This window comes from Mytilus californianus, unplaced genomic scaffold (genome assembly GCF_021869535.1).
Source record: "Mytilus californianus isolate M0D057914Y unplaced genomic scaffold, xbMytCali1.0.p SCAF_10, whole genome shotgun sequence".
NCBI lineage: Eukaryota > Metazoa > Mollusca > Bivalvia > Mytilida > Mytilidae > Mytilus > Mytilus californianus.
The window spans coordinates 23,342,235-23,358,890 of NW_026262582.1; the positions used below are offsets into that span (position 1 = coordinate 23,342,235).

The following is a 16,656-nucleotide window of genomic DNA, read 5'->3' on the forward strand; positions in this document are numbered from 1 at the left end:
TATTTTAATCTTACAATAATAATTCAATATTCTATATATAATAACTTACACATTAGAACTGCTTAGACAGATAAAACCATGACATATCGTGTTAGACAAAAATAAATTGTCTTATCTTTTCTACGATTTAGAAATATAATCGGCGAGTGACCGAACAACATATTGATTCGAAAAAACTGCTTATCGCATGAGTGAATTGAAAAGTTATTCGGCTGAGAGTATCAGAGTTGAAATACAAGTTGTTTGTAATCAATGTGTTCTTTTTTCATACGGCATGAATCGATGCATTGTGATTCAATATGTCTTAGAACATACTTACCCATTCTCGTCAAATCGAAAATCAGTATTTTTCCATCTATTTTTCATAGTACATGGCTTTCCATGCACTATAAAATGCTACACATGAATGACTTTTCATTGTAGATTTATTATGAAAGTAAACTCTTAAAATTTGCAATAACGAAGTGTACAACCCCCAAGGCAATGTCCATGGAAAAAGAGCAAAAGAAAAAATCATGAGTACGGTTGTTTGTCTAATTACCCGGTAATATATATGAAATCATGAGAATAGAACTACAAAAGCATTTTAAGTTTAGATTTCAACATTGTCAATGTTATTTAATGGTACATATAAAGGACCCCCCCCTTTCCGAAACAAAAAATGAAAAGGGGGCAACGGCGTAGGTAAAATACATAATAATTAATCTAATTTTTATACCAGACCTAAAACTCAATGTTTTAAGAAAAATAAAAGGAAGTTTATGACAAAAAACAACAATGCATTCGTCAATAAAAAAAAAGGGAGCACCTGATGTTGAATTGATTGTTAATAAAAATATATTGATGAAGTTTTGTCCTTATTTAAAAATTATATAAAAAAAATATTTTAGAAAAGCTGATTTATATAACATTTTGTGCTTTTAAAATGAAGGTATTTTAGATATATAAGATTAAATTGTACCTGAAGCAGAAGAAATCTCCATTTTTGAATAATTTATCCTTTTATGTTATCACATGACTCATTTCTCTTTCATTCCATCTGTTGAAATGACCACTAAATGATTTACATCACATAACTATCTCATTTCTCTTTCATTCCATCTGTTGAAATGACCACTAAATGATTTACATCACATAACTATCTCATTTCTCTTTCATTCCATCTGTTGAAATGACCACTAAATGATTTACATCACATAACTATCTCATTTCTCTTTCATTCCATCTGTTGAAATGACCACTAAATGATTTACATCACATAACTATCTCATTTCTCTTTCATTCCATCTGTTGAAATGACCACTAAATGATTTACATCACATAACTATCTCATTTCTCTTTCATTCCATCTGTTGAAATGACCACTAAATGATTTACATCACATAACTATCTCATTTCTCTTTCATTCCATCTGTTGAAATGACCACTAAATGATTTACATCACATAACTATCTCATTTCTCTTTCATTCCATCTGTTGAAATGACCACTAAATGATTTACATCACATAACTATCTCATTTCTCTTTCATTCCATCTGTTGAAATGACCACTAAATGATTTACATCACATAACTATCTCATTTCTCTTTCATTCCATCTGTTGAAATGACCACTAAATGATTTACATCCCTTTATGTTATCACATAACTATCTCATTTCTCTTTCATTCCATCTGTTGAAATGACCACTAAATGATTTACATCCCTTTATGTTATCACATAACTATCTCATTTCTCTTTCATTCCATCTGTTGAAATGACCACTAAATGATTTACATCCCTTTATGTTATCACATAACTATCTCATTTCTCTTTCATTCCATCTGTTGAAATGACCACTAAATGATTTACATCCCTTTATGTTATCACATAACTATCTCATTTCTCTTTCATTCCATCTGTTAAAATGACCACTAAATGATTTACATCCCTTTATGTTATCACATAACTATCTCATTTCTCTTTCATTCCATCTGTTGAAATGACCACTAAATGATTTACATCCCTTTTAATGAACATGTTAACACTAAAAGTGAGCTAATATCAAAGTTTGATTATTACAACGAGAGGCTTATTTTGTATATGTAAGAGAATGATAATCCCTTTCTTCATGATTAAGTACCAGCGTTACGTATCATGAAGTAAGGGATTATCATTCTCTTAGCACATACTTACAACTTCTCGTCCAATCAAATTGCTTATATTTGCCTTCTAATTTTCATAGTACATACTTTTCCTGTGTACTAAGTAACTACGCATGAATGACCACAAGGGTAAGATTTCATTGTATCGTAATCAAGATATTTAAAACAAAAATTGCCACTGGCTATTTTGAAATAAAATGCTGTGTTCCAAATTAAATTAAATAGTTTGTAATTAGTTTTCACGTTGATTTTTAAATATTCTGCTATTAAAATCTTTGGATCTAAAAATTGTTTTTGACAATTGCAAATTTTATTATTTAAATAAAGGGTAATACATATGGTTCTTTATACCTTGATTAGAGTACAACGATATCTTAAAATTATGATAATGTATCATCCATGCAATTACTTTGTACACAGAAAAGTGTGTACTATGAAACCTTGTGCAGGAAAATTAAAGCAACTTGGTGATAATTTTTTAAACTTTCTTAAGGAAGGTGATCTATTTCGTCATGAATTGATTGAAGATAATGTGCCACCTATATATACATATAAACATATTCTGATAAATCTTTTAGTTTTTACTTTGAAATAATAAAAAAAAAAACACAAAACACAAAACCTATAATCTCTGATCTATTGGTAGTTGCTTTTTAATGCCTATCTGCTAGACTATATCTATGGGGACAAACTATCTCTAAGTTTCAAATTTTATTATAGCTTTAGTTTTACTGTGAAATTAAAAAATGTTTTCAAAACATGTAAAGCGTCCACTGCAATTTAATTATTGCCTGCTTTTGGTCAATTTATTTTGTCATCTTACCATGTAAGAAGAAATGTATAGTAAACACCGCTTTATATCAGTATACATACTTACACCAGTCGCTACCATCTTTTCATTCTGAAGTGAAGGGCCTTTTGAAATCACATATTTTACAATAATACTAGTGAGTAGATTTACAAAACTTCGTTAATGAGCTCCTTTTTACAAACACCTGTGATACAAGTAGTCAGCCAAAATAAACTATCAATAGACCAATTAAAAGATTACTCGAGTTGTAAATATGTGCTAAATTGGATAGTCTATGAAAAGGTATATACTATGAAATTAAGAGCTCGGGGCAAGCCCCTCGCTCTAAATGTCATAGTATATACCTTTCCATAGACTAACCTAGACTTACAAACTTAGAATATTGTAAAGTGCTCAAGGCTCAAATGATCTATTCAAAAATTAGTTTCATTGTCAGTGCAATGTTTATAATTGATGCATGACTTCCTTTTTGGGCATGTCATTTATGGATTAGTTTTAGTGATGTAAGGTCTTTCATATCATTTGGGAAATATTTTTTTTTAAAAAGCGTTATAGATATTAGGTGACACAACAGTAGAAAGAAAAGGTAGGAATTGGATATGTTTCTTGATTTTGAGTATGCATGTAAATCATGTAATATTTTAGTGAGGAATTATCCTTTTTTTTATTTACAGTTTAAATCAATTTAATACATTTGAGTTACAACTAAATTTTATTTCACAGCCAATATTTTGGTCCGGCTTTTTACATCAAATAATATTTCATTATTTCAGGGAAATGTTCAAAAATAATGCCTTTAAAAGTTTTTAATATGTTCAAAATTAAATTCCTGTTTTTTTTATCGGAATATTGGAAATAACTATTCTTCCCAACCACTGATCAAGTAATCAAAGTTTTGGAAAGCTATAGATTTAGGTTATTTTTTTTATCTGAAGGATTTTTTTTTCTTTTTTTTTCTTTGCTTTGGTATTGTTTAATTTTCTAGTAATTTGAAGTTATTAATATTTTCATAATAACATTCACGGTACACATTTTACTGTAACAGTAAACTTCCAACTTATTTTGAGATTTGTGTTTGTTTCACAAGTCAACTTTTAGTCAGTTTCAATCACTGTGTGATAAATCCTTCCAATCTGATAAATGTGCTTCAGGGCAGTTGTAACTCATTTATAGAAACTCTTTGTTTTGAACTGTAAATAGACCCAAATAATAGGATAATCCCTTACTAAGAACATGATTTACATTCATTCTTCACAATTAAGAGGCATCCAATCCTACAATTTCATTGGTCGAGAGCACTTTGCTATATTCTAAGTTATGTCATTCGAAGGTGTGAATATGTTCTAAATTGGTCAGACAATACTTGGTCATGTTTTATGAACATTTAAAACCCTCGGCTACGTCTCGAGCTTTAAATATTCATAAAACATGACCAAATATTATCTAACATATAATTAGCAAATTCTTGAGCTAGCTAATTAACTGGCTGAGTTCAAGTTCTAGATCATAAGCTGTACTGATATGTTTAAATGTTGATAACATACTGCAATGAAGATATATATATATTTTAATCATAGAATCTAGCATGTGTACTTCAAATATCTATCTGATAATTTTTAATGAATTTAACATTTAGAGAAAAAACAGCTTTAAGTACAAACAAAATACACCTCTGTTTGTGTAATATTAAAATCCAATATAAATGATTTAATTTTCTAGTCAAACAAGGGAGACAAATAAGTCGTGTAATATCAAAAGGCTCATTGCACATTACATGCATTGCCCTGAAACTGAAAGATTCGAATTAATGTGCATCTCGTTATGCATACATGTACAAACATTACTTGTTGATGTGTTGTGCCTCTTTTTGGCGTAACTGGATCACATCATAAGTTCTTCAAGAGAAGATTTGTAACTAGACATAAACGATAAACTTCTCAGTTGAAAAGTGAACCTTATATGAAGTACTTTATCCGATTTCACAAACAAGCCTTATATTCACAAATACAAACATACACCATGTAACCTATCATTCATACTAGTCTCTTGTGTGAAGAAATGAACAACTAAAAGTAAAACCAAATATGAGGGAATATTGACATGATTCCTGTCATGAATGCGCACATCGAACTTCAGAGTTGCAACCTCTTTAATTCACCGTAAGGTTATGATATACATGTATCTTGTTATTTATTCACATGCTACTAAAACATGAAAACAACGCATAATAATGACAAATAAGACATTGCTTATGTTTCGTTTAGACTAGTTTTTTGTCAGGAGATTTACTGGTTGATTAATGTGATCATATTTTGGTCTCGCGGTGATAACAATTTGTTTACTGATAAGTTGAAAAAGAAAGTCATAGAACATAGCAATAGCAGTACAAATACGGAATGAAACACATAATCATTTACAATTTATATGTCAATTTTCAATTTAAAATCAAAATAATATATAATTTCAACTTCAAATAAATGAAGGAAATAAAACAATCAATATTTTGATAATTCAAAGTTTGAAAAACATACATTTGTAGAGCATATGATATTGCTTAATTTGCTTTCCAAATTAAATATCGATTACTTAATCGTAACAATAACGTATCTATGTATTTATACAATTTGTATTTATATGACAGAATAATTGCAAGGGATTGATTAATACCCAAGGGTAAAAAACGATTTTTATAGAACGACAATTCTGATATACATGTACACATGAATAATTTTGTTTTTTCATATGATTTTACAACAGCAATCTAATAACACAAGTCTCGCTAGTGGTGACATATTAGTGTAAATAAAAGAGAACACAAAACTATTATCATACTATATGTTTTGTTGAACATCTAAAATATAAATATATCGCGACTGTGATACAAGTAAGAGGTTTAGCTAGCTATAAAACCAAGTTTAATCCACTATTTTCTACATAAGGAAATGTCTGTACCAAGTCATAGAAATGCCTTAAATAATTCAAAGTTTTTAAAATTTCAATGACATATACTATTGATTCAATTCCTTTCCAATATAAATACCGTTTGTGAAATTGTAACAATAACCATTTGTTTATACAATTTAATAATGTCAAGGGATTAAAATATCGACCATGGACAGATATAATACCCAAGGGTACAAACTGATCTTTACCGAACATCAATTCGGAACACAATACGTGACTGTGATGTAGACTTTATACAAATAATCATGCATAATTTATTATTTGATATGATTTTACAACAGAGAATCTACTGACACAAGTCTAGCAAGTAAAGGTTTATTGTGCATAAAAGAGTACAAAAAGATTATCATACTATATATAAACTAGAAAATAATTATATTGCAAATATAAAGATACTTGTCATTCAACACATGCTGTTGTCTTAATACAACGTTTGCTTCGGTTTTCTTCCAAGTCCGATGATTTGTGATCTTTAAATATCATGTTGTTTCATGGTATTCTAAAATAATGGTCATTGGAAAACATTTTCATGTTTCTTAACAAATGTTCATTAATATCAAAACAAAAAAATTAATTTGATTAAGACTGCGTCCTTTCGTGTGAATTTTGTTCGATAGTTAATCTTTTTATATCTTTGTTAATAAAAAAGCAACACCTATGTTTCGCTTTCCGCGACTTTTGTCGCAGGCGAGACAAACTGGGATTGATCTTAGATGCTTCGGTAGGGTCACCATATTCTGCTCAACATGTTGCACCATTCTTGTTCTTCAAATCTTAATTAAGCCAACAACGAAATGCACCACACGAATAAATATATATAGTTATATTTGTATATAGTCTAAATGCCGAGTTGTCTGAGGAACAGGGCAAAGTGAATTTGGTTTTGCCGTTGAAGTCTCAACAAAACGAGTTCGACTGCTGATGAAGGCACGATTAACTGAAGTAGGGTCAATTGCTATTAATCTTTATCAAACCATAGGCCATTTTTGATTAGTCTATCAACATTTATAAAATTCACAGCAACACAGCTCCATACGTGTTCTCTGAGGTGCAAACATATTCGTGTCGCATTTCAGAGCACTAAACTATAAACATCTAAATATTGACAAAAAACTGGAATTTGTACAGATAGTGACAAATTTTAGCATGTCCTAAAACCGCAAATGAACGACATCTTAACCCCGAAAACATTTTATGGAGTAGCGAATGATACACATTATATCCTCTGAGACTGCGACGTCTTCCGATTCAGATTTTACTTAAACATGCAAAATTTGAACTTCTGCGTATAAATGCCCTCCAACGCAATATGCACCTTTGAATAACATTTTTTCAATTGAAATTTTGCAAAATTGTTAAAAAGTTTAAGTATATGATATATTCATGCAGACTCTTATTATTCAGTTTCCAGTAGAATATGCAATTTTCAGATTTTGAATGAAACAAATACAGGGGTAATGGACATACCTCTTTATTATTTTGTTTCAACATAATTTAAACAGCAACATCGAAAGTACTAAATAACATTTTGATGTGAAAATTGTAGAAAAACAAAATTCCGAAAGGTTTTGCCAACAAATGCTTTGATATAGACCTTTTGTGGATCTAATTCCAGTAGTCTTTAAGACTTTTGTGACTGAAAGAAATACCGAGGAAATAAACTTACATCGTTTTAACTGTAATATATGCAGTTTAAACATTGCTGCATGAAATCCACAATCTGATTAAGATACAGAACATTTGCTGGTGGCAAGGATATGGAAATACCCTGTTGAATTCTCAATTATGATGACCTTTTAAGGATCTTTATGGTTTGTCTTCAAAACGTCACACATGAAGCGGTATACAAACTAATTACATTGGTTGACTTTAAATGGATCAGAACAGAAAGTAAGACGAGACGTGACTTGTAAGATTATCGTTTTAGCACGATTAGTGCATTTAAATCAAGTTTGCCTTTTTATGATCAATGATAACCACAACTTTGTATTCAAATCTTAAGGTTTTTTTTTCTGTTTCCAAGCATTACTACGCGTGATGCTGGGAAAGATTTGCAATATTTGAATACCCATAAGGTACTGAAAGGACAGCGATTCAATACATAATAACATGCACTGATGAAGTTGGTTTTATTAATTTATTCTTTTATTGTTTAATTTACTAATTTGTGTTTGCTGTTATATCTTTATAATACGTATACTTTTTTTCATTAGTTTTTCGTTGAATTTATTTTTCGTGCAAACATTTTCAATTTTAATGTAGGGAACACTGAGAGAGAAAAAAACAACCTGAATAATTACTTACCGTCAGACCTCTGAAACTATACAAACAATCAAATCCAAAACACTTAAATGACAGAGAGTGAAAATCCAAACACAAATGTGAAACAGTGTTGACATGCTGTCATACTGGGATACTTAATCGTTTTATTCCTACATTGAATAGTGTCAAGAGTCCTCGTAACTCAGATTACAAAATCAATATGACGCTTAATTTCATGATGCAGTCACATTTTTTATATTAATTTTCCTCGAAAGAAATTAAGATGTAATAATGAAATAATATTAAATGATATTTACGTTTTCTGTTTTTGTCTCTAGTATTGTGTAATTTATTACTCTATATATCACGTATTTTCCCCATTAATATAACAAACAGAACTTTGTCCTGATGATTGAATTTTTATTGGATTTTTTGCGTACTTTAACGGCCATTTATTTTGCACAACAACATTAAATTATTATGTTTTTATGCATAATACAACATTTTCTGATTTAAATGTTGGTATAAATGGTAGTAACTTGTGGCAAAACGTATGATGTCATAATAAATTACATGATTTTTGTTGTTGTTGTTGTTGTTTTTTTTTTTTTTTTTGTTATTGTATGTTTGCCAATTCTTTAATTGACCATCTAATTAGAAATCGATTTCAACGATTTGTTTCCAACATATTTCTTTGCCAATAAAGAGCATACGGAAATTGCAATTTTTTTAGTAAGTAATGTGTTTAATCTTTAATTAAAAGTTTTTCAAATCTTTAGATAACATTTTATCTTTATCATATCTGAGGTAAAAGCGTTTGATATTAGCATTTAGGATCATTATAATTGATTAAAACGCCTACAGCTATATCACTTTCAACTTTGGGGACGACCATCTGATTTACTAGGGGGGGGGGGGGGGAGGGTCTTTATGGAAATGTGTCTCCTTGACAATTGTACATCATTTCCTTATGTCTTTATTTGAACTAAAGTTTAAACAACACATGAATTGGTATCTACCCTTACATATATGGTCATATTACTTTGATCAAGATCTTACACAATAACATTATTCTTATATTTTCAGGAATTTTTCTTCATTATTCAATATTTATTTACAAATGTAGGCCTTGCTGAAATAAAATGTGGTACATGTATTAAGTTTCATGTAAACTAAGTTATAACTTGGTTTTCATAAGGAACAACAATATAATATATCTTCTTCATGTATTAACACTCTAAACAAGATATGTTCATACCACTTTTCTTGATTTATTACCCTTTTGGTGGGGTTCGTGTCGCTCAGTCATTGGTTTTCTATGTTGTTTGGTGTACTGTTGTTCGTCTGTTTGTCTTTTTTCTTTTTTGGTCATGGCGTTGTTAGTTTATTTTTGACTTATGAGTTTGAATGTCCCTTTGGTATCCTACGCCTCTCTTTTATTGAAGTCAATCAATAATTCTAAATGTGAAAATTATTGGTATCAGTTTTTAAAAAATAATCGCGTTGCCGTCCGTAAATATAATGTAAAAAGGGATAATATATCGCGGTTGCATTCAAGAATCATTTTGAATAGTTACACAGTGCAATCTTTTATGAATACAAAGATAACTGGGAATTTTGAGGTTTCAAATCAGTGGTTTCAGTGTTATGGGATTTAAATCGTCAAACATTTGGCAATGTATAATATGTCTCAGGCTTACTTATGTATTATATGAGTAACAGGATGGGTGTCGCATATGGAGCATCATCTGCTTACCTTTTCCAGAGCACATGAAATCACTCTGGGTTTGTTTGTAGGGTTTGAGTAGCTCAATTTTAGGTTTTCTATATTGTATTTGTATACTGTTTGCCTTTTGATCTTTTTTTGTGTTTTTGCCATGGCATTGTCAGGTTTTGTTTCAACAAATGTGTTTGAATATCCCTGTGGTATCTTTCGCCTCATTTTTTCTGTAACAAACAAAACTGTTGACCGAAACGGCATATATGTGTCTCACTAGCGACACGATTTCTTAGTCTTATATCTCTATAAGTATATACCAGAATAGTCGCCCAATCTGTTACCTATTATGTCTGTTTGTTTCGTTCACACATCGTTGTCAATATTATGAAATTTTATGCTACTGTCATACAAGTGAAAGGTTTAGAGAGCTTTAAAACCTGGTTTAATTCACCATTTTTTACATATGGAAATGCCTGTACCAAGTCAGGAATATGACAGTTGTTTTCCATTCATTTGATGTGTTTGAGCTTTTGATTTTGGCATTTTATAAGGGACTTTCCGATTTGAATTTTCCTTGAAGTTCGCTAATTTTGTTATTTTACTTTTTACATTGCCAATTGTGTCATATTATTGCCGATTGTGACATTTTGACTGAGTGTGCATTCATATGACCCATAATGCATGCAAAGCAGGAAATGATTATCCTATTGAAGCACCCGGTATCGCTCCATTTAGAGTTAATGTGATTCCCTCAGTTTGTGATTGTCACCTTGATTCGTCTTCCGAATCAATTGATGAGTTTGAACAAAGGTAATCTACTGTTGCCTTATTTTAATGTTTGCTTTACTTTAAACCTTAGGAAATTCACATTTTTGTACCTTCAATTACATGTTTCAAAACATACAATGTCCATTCGTACTGACATGCTTGTCATGCACATCTGGTGCAACTATATAGGATCATTGATTAATTGATTGGTTGGTTTTAAACGACACTTTCAGCAATACTAGTAATAGATTATTCGTGGCGGTGAGTTTTTATTGGTAGATGTAGCCAGATTGCACAGGGAGAACCATTGACCTTCGAAGGGAAAACTTACAATCCGAGTCAATTAGGATTGGAGTCAAGCGCACCTACTACGTGCAGGGTTCGAACTCACAACAACAGTGTTGACAGAGTAGTGATACAGTAGTTGGACTACTTAGCACCGAGGCCCCTGTGATCATTCATTCAATCTTTAGTATATAGTATGTAAAACGACATCATACGGTGTTTATATATCCCAACTCGTTCGGTATGCCCGTGTGTGTAGTGATGTCATAGATTTTAACGAACGTAATCAATGCATCACTGGTAAATTATTAAGTCAGGGATTTCGTTACCATAAATTACTTAAAACTTTTACTAAATTATTTCATAGATACAAAGATTTGATTAGTAAATTTGGCTGTACCTGTAGAAAACTTATTAAAAATGGTATTTCACATCCTAAATTTTACGGTAATATTGTACTTAAAGCGCGGAAATCACTATGTGATCCGTGTAAACTCATCGAACCTTTAAACAAACTTATTAGTAAGGGTTATCGTACCAATGTTGTAATTAGATCTCTGAATTTAGTTTACATTGGCACTAATATCGATTTTGTCATTAGCAAATTAAAACATAACTAAATTTGTATTTTCTTTTCAAACGGGATGTATAGAGACACACACACGTTCATTTATATCTATAAAGAAGTAACTCCTAACTATCCTACTACCTGTCGATACATTTATTTTTGGCATTGCACAAGTCATGTCTTCTTTGACTGTTCATGACGTTAAAATACTAAATCCCTGGGATGTGTTTTTGTTGATTTCAGTCTCTGATGCATGATGTTTTATTATTAATTGTTTTGGCTTTTAACTAGCTGTCAGTAACTGCGAGTACTCTCAAATCGTACTTTTTTTTTTAATTTGACCGGTTTATACTATTTTTAATGCTTTTTTTGTTATTTAATGTTAACATGGATCTTTTCTATATACCATCTTTGATTATTTGGTATTACTACAAATTTTCACTTCTTCGTACTATGAACATCAAAATTATTTCATTTCTCCTTAAATACTGTTATTGCACCTGTACAGGAAGTTGTATCTAGCACTTATTGTATAGTTTTATTGTTGATATTCACCCCATATGTACCAAGTGTTAAATTAGTTTTATTGATATTAAAGAAATTTCTTGGTATTCCTAAACGGAAGATTTTATACACACAGAAGAAGAAGTATACTTAACAACAAAATTATTTTCATTTACCTGTGCATAATATGACGCAGGTTTTTTCAAAAGTGATGATTTTCTAAATATTTTTTAACATTTCACAGTGCTACCATACTTTAACTTTGTTTAAACCTGTTGATTTACTTTTGACCTTAAAAATATTTATCCCTTATAATTTTGATAAACTATGTATTTGCATTCAGGTATCACAGATCAAATGTATTCGTTCATTGTGTGTTAATTTACGTTTTTTGATTGAGTTAAGCCTTCCAATTGATATTTTATAGTGTGTCTTTCTATGTTGTGATGTTATACTATTGTTTCAGAAAAGGGAGAAGGTTTGGTACCATTAAAACGTTTAATCCCGCTGCAAATGTTTGCACCTGTCATAAGTCAGAAATCTGATGTACAGTAGTTGTCGTCTGTTTATGTAGTTCATACGTGTTTCTCGTTTTTATATAGATTAGATCGTTGGTTTTCCCGTTTGAATGGTTTTACACTAGTAATTTTTGGGGCCCTTTATAGCTTGCTGTTCGGTGTGAGCCAATGCTCCGTGTTGAAGGCCGTACCTTGACCTATAATGGTTTACTTTTATAAATTGTTACTTGGATGGAGAGTTGTCTCATTGGCACTCATACCACATCTTCCTATATCTATATGATGTTTAGACTGAGTATAATAATTGTATAACTCGCCATTTTTTCAATGTATTACAAAATGCTATCCAAACAATACCTTCTTACAGAAAATTAAATAAGCTTCTACTAACAAGGGATTAGTGACCATCGGAAAATAATTGGAACTCATAATTAGACCTTCACGTTGATTCATTCCGGTTTCTCTTCCAGCGTACTCAATTAATATTCAATTCAAATTACCCTTGTAACTCGATAAACACTGTATGAAAAGGGAGATATCAATTGTTTGGTAGAGTTCTATTGTATGATACTATAGAATTAAGTAGATTGATAGAATATTGAGACTTTTAATAAAATAACCATTCTTCGTCAACACATATTAATCTTTCAAAAGGACGTTTATGTAAATGCACGATTTATATGATAGAAGATCCGACAATTGCCTGATATTACAATAAAACTATCGCATCTAGCATAATAGATAATGAGTTGTCATTTTAGATAAAAGAAGTTTTTAACATCAAATGCCCTGCAGAAACAAAGCTTTTGTAATTACAAAAAAAATCCGTTTTCAATTAGAATAGCTTGTCTTAGTCTTGTCTCAATTTCCTAAGGCAAATACGCAAATGGCTTCAGTATAAAGGTAAAGATGATAAAATGTTTTTAATGTTCAACGAAGCACAATTGTACATAGGCTTGTCTGCAGACATTGGCAAAAACCACGAAATCATCTATCAAGAAAAATAGAGTTTTTTTTTTCCTGAATCCACGTAGAAAATAAATGAATCCATTATAGTTTATGTTGTTATTTGAGTTCACCGATAATAGGGTCTATGTAAGAAAACTGTAATTATGAAAAGACGTCACATAAATAGTTATTTTGTCTAACAAATAAAAGACACAATTAATTAGCGTTGGTATGTAAACAGATACCATTCGGCCTTCAGGCTTATAATATCTTTTTTTTAGACTTTTGTAGACTACACGCACGTCTGGCGTCCTAGTATATTTGATGAGGTTAGTTTCACGAACCAATACATATCCATTGTATCTCCTTAGGGAGCTACCATTTGATTTTTAATGGGGGGGGGGGGGGGGGGGGGGTGGCTGCTAGGATGAAAAATTTTGTTTTTTTTTTTTAGTTGTAATCTCTGTCCTGCCTTTTTATTTTTCACTCTATTCGATCCTGCCTTTTTTTTTAAAGTTTATCCTGACTTTTTTTTAACCTTAATTGTTATCCTGACTTTTTTTTACTCAAAACTCCTGTCCTGCCTATTTTTTTCAAATTTCAACCCCCCCCCCCTAGGTTACTAGAATCTACGATATCAAAGAGGAATAATTAATACAATGAAGTAGTAGATTCGCCTGTGGTAGATTTTTTTGCACAAGTTCTTCTTCCGTCATTTTTCCAAACCATTGTACTGAAGGCAATACATGAACAAACAATTAGTAACATTTATTCAAAATTTGTTATCCTAAGCAAAGGAACCCCCAAATTACATACATTATTCCAATTATGTAAACAAGCAAATACCATAAAAGTCCAGAACCAACAAATGTATATAACAAGAATGTACTTTAACGTTGTAAAAGGGAACAGAAGATAGACATGGCTTTCAATCATGTGTCTAGGATTAAAGGCGATTGACTCTTTTGTCATCACATTATATCGGTTTTAACTCCTACTCTTTACTAAAAGTACATCTTTATGTGCTTACGATATATCCCAGATGTAGATTCAGCTCGACCCTTGACTTGCAATCGTCCTTCGACTATTTCTAAGTCCAACAACAAGTTTGTACAATCTAGAAAAATAAAAGGTAAGCGAAAAATGTTTCAATAATTCATATCTAGTTAAAGAGTACTGCAATTATTGCTTGTCAGTATACTAGTATGAGAAAGTTAAAAATTTAAAACTGAGCTATTTGCATGTAGCCTCGAGGCGGTATCAGCTTTGACATTACAACGTCCACTCAGAAATCTTACTTTAATTTCAAAATTCTACATCGCAGATAACCAAAATAAGTCTTGATTATACTAATCTTTTAAAACAATTGTTTTGGACGACTCTTCTGCATAATGCATTTTGTTGTCATATTGTCGGTTAGCACGGTAACTGTTTTGTTTGTCTATAAGTTTCCTAAACGATGAACTGATAACATAACAGATGATGCCTTCTTAATGTTGATTTGTTCGTTTTGTATTGTCGGTAAGTCAATGTCAATATAAAAGAGGGTCTGGATAGTGCAGAATAAAGGGCAAAGAGAATAGTGAAAAATAGGCCAAAAAATACAGAATAGAGATCAATGATGTGCTGAAACATAAAAATAGAGAATAATGGGAAAAAAAAAAGAATAGAGAAAATAGCCCAAAAAAATAAGGAATATAGAAAATAAGGACACCCCCTCCATCCAGAACCTTATAAAAATCTCCGTTGAAATAGCGAGCACCTCCTAACAAAGATTCATTAATTAATAAAGAAGTTATTTTTCTTCAAGTCCATAAATTCTTTAGTGTCATTAGATAATTTCATAAAACTTATCCACTATAAAATGTCAACATGAAATTCGGGACTAATTGTGCAAGGTTTACAATTAAGGACCCAGACGCTAGTGCACCAAATTCTACCTTCGTATTGAAAAACATTTTATAATTAAATTTTTCTGAACCATTTCATTATATATAAGTATTGATAGAAATTAGGACGTACATATATATTAATGATAAAAGTTTTAAGCATAGCAATTGATCTTGTACTTATTTATTTTTTATTTGGCATTACGTATAGAACATAGGTTCAGGCAAAAGTTATTTCTACTAAGATATAGTTCTTTCCTAAATAGTTTTTGCTTGTATAATGTAGATATAAAACCATCCAAAAAAACATTAAAAAATTATCGTTTTGTGCAACACTTACAGAAAAAAACCACATACTGTACGTCAATTTGCTTGTTCAAATGAGTAACCGTTCAAATCTAAAATAATCTTTCGCCTTAACATATTAATAAAGAAGAAAGGCAGATAACTGAAGGTCAAAACTTTCTCTTTTCAAATAAATATAAGACTTCTGAAACTACGAGACCATGATCCGTTGAGTTAAAAGTTACGTTTAGTACTTGACTTAATATTGTTATAAGCATAAGATTCATAGCATGACGAATCCCGTCAGGATATCCAACTATCGTTTTATTGAATAATGATGACAAATTCCGTCAGGAAATCCAACTGTCATTTTATTGAATAATGATAACAAATTCCGTCAGGATATCCAACTGTCGTTTTATTGAATAATGATGACAAATTCCGTCAGGATATCCAACTGTCATTTTATTGAATAATGATGACCAATCCCGTCAGGATATCCAACTATCGTTTTATTGAATAATGATGACGAACTCCGTCAGGATATCCAACTGTCATTTTATTGAATAATGATAACAAATTCCGTCAGGATATCCAACTGTCGTTTTATTGAATAATGATGACAAATTCGTCAGAATATCCAACTTCCTTTTTATAATTGAATATTGATGACAAATTCCATCAGGATATCCAACTGTCGTTTTATTGAATAATGATGATAAATGCCGTCAGTCAGGATATCCAACTATCATTTCATTGAATAATAATGTCAAATTTCGTCAGGATATCCAACGATGACCATTTTATTGAATAATGATGACACATTCCGTCAGGATATTCAACTATGGTCGTTTTTATTGAATAATGATTACAAATCCCTTCAGGATATCCAACTATCGTTTTATTGAATAATAGTGACAAAAACCTAAATATGTCATTATCGGGTAATGCATCGAATCTTATATAGATTTATACAGAAAACAGTTTTATG

At 30.8% G+C, this 16,656-nt stretch overlaps 1 protein-coding gene across 1 annotated transcript in view; it reads right to left on the bottom strand.

Moving 5' to 3' along the window:
- LOC127717790 (ankyrin repeat domain-containing protein 33B-like) overlaps positions 1-8,362 on the bottom strand; it is a 50,014-nt gene extending 41,652 nt beyond the window's left edge. Inside the window, exon 1 of the mRNA XM_052223617.1 lies at positions 8,223-8,362. The gene's annotated coding sequence lies outside the window, so the exon portion shown is untranslated. The remainder of the gene's footprint in view (positions 1-8,222) is intronic.
- Between the last annotated feature and the right edge of the window lie 8,294 nt (positions 8,363-16,656).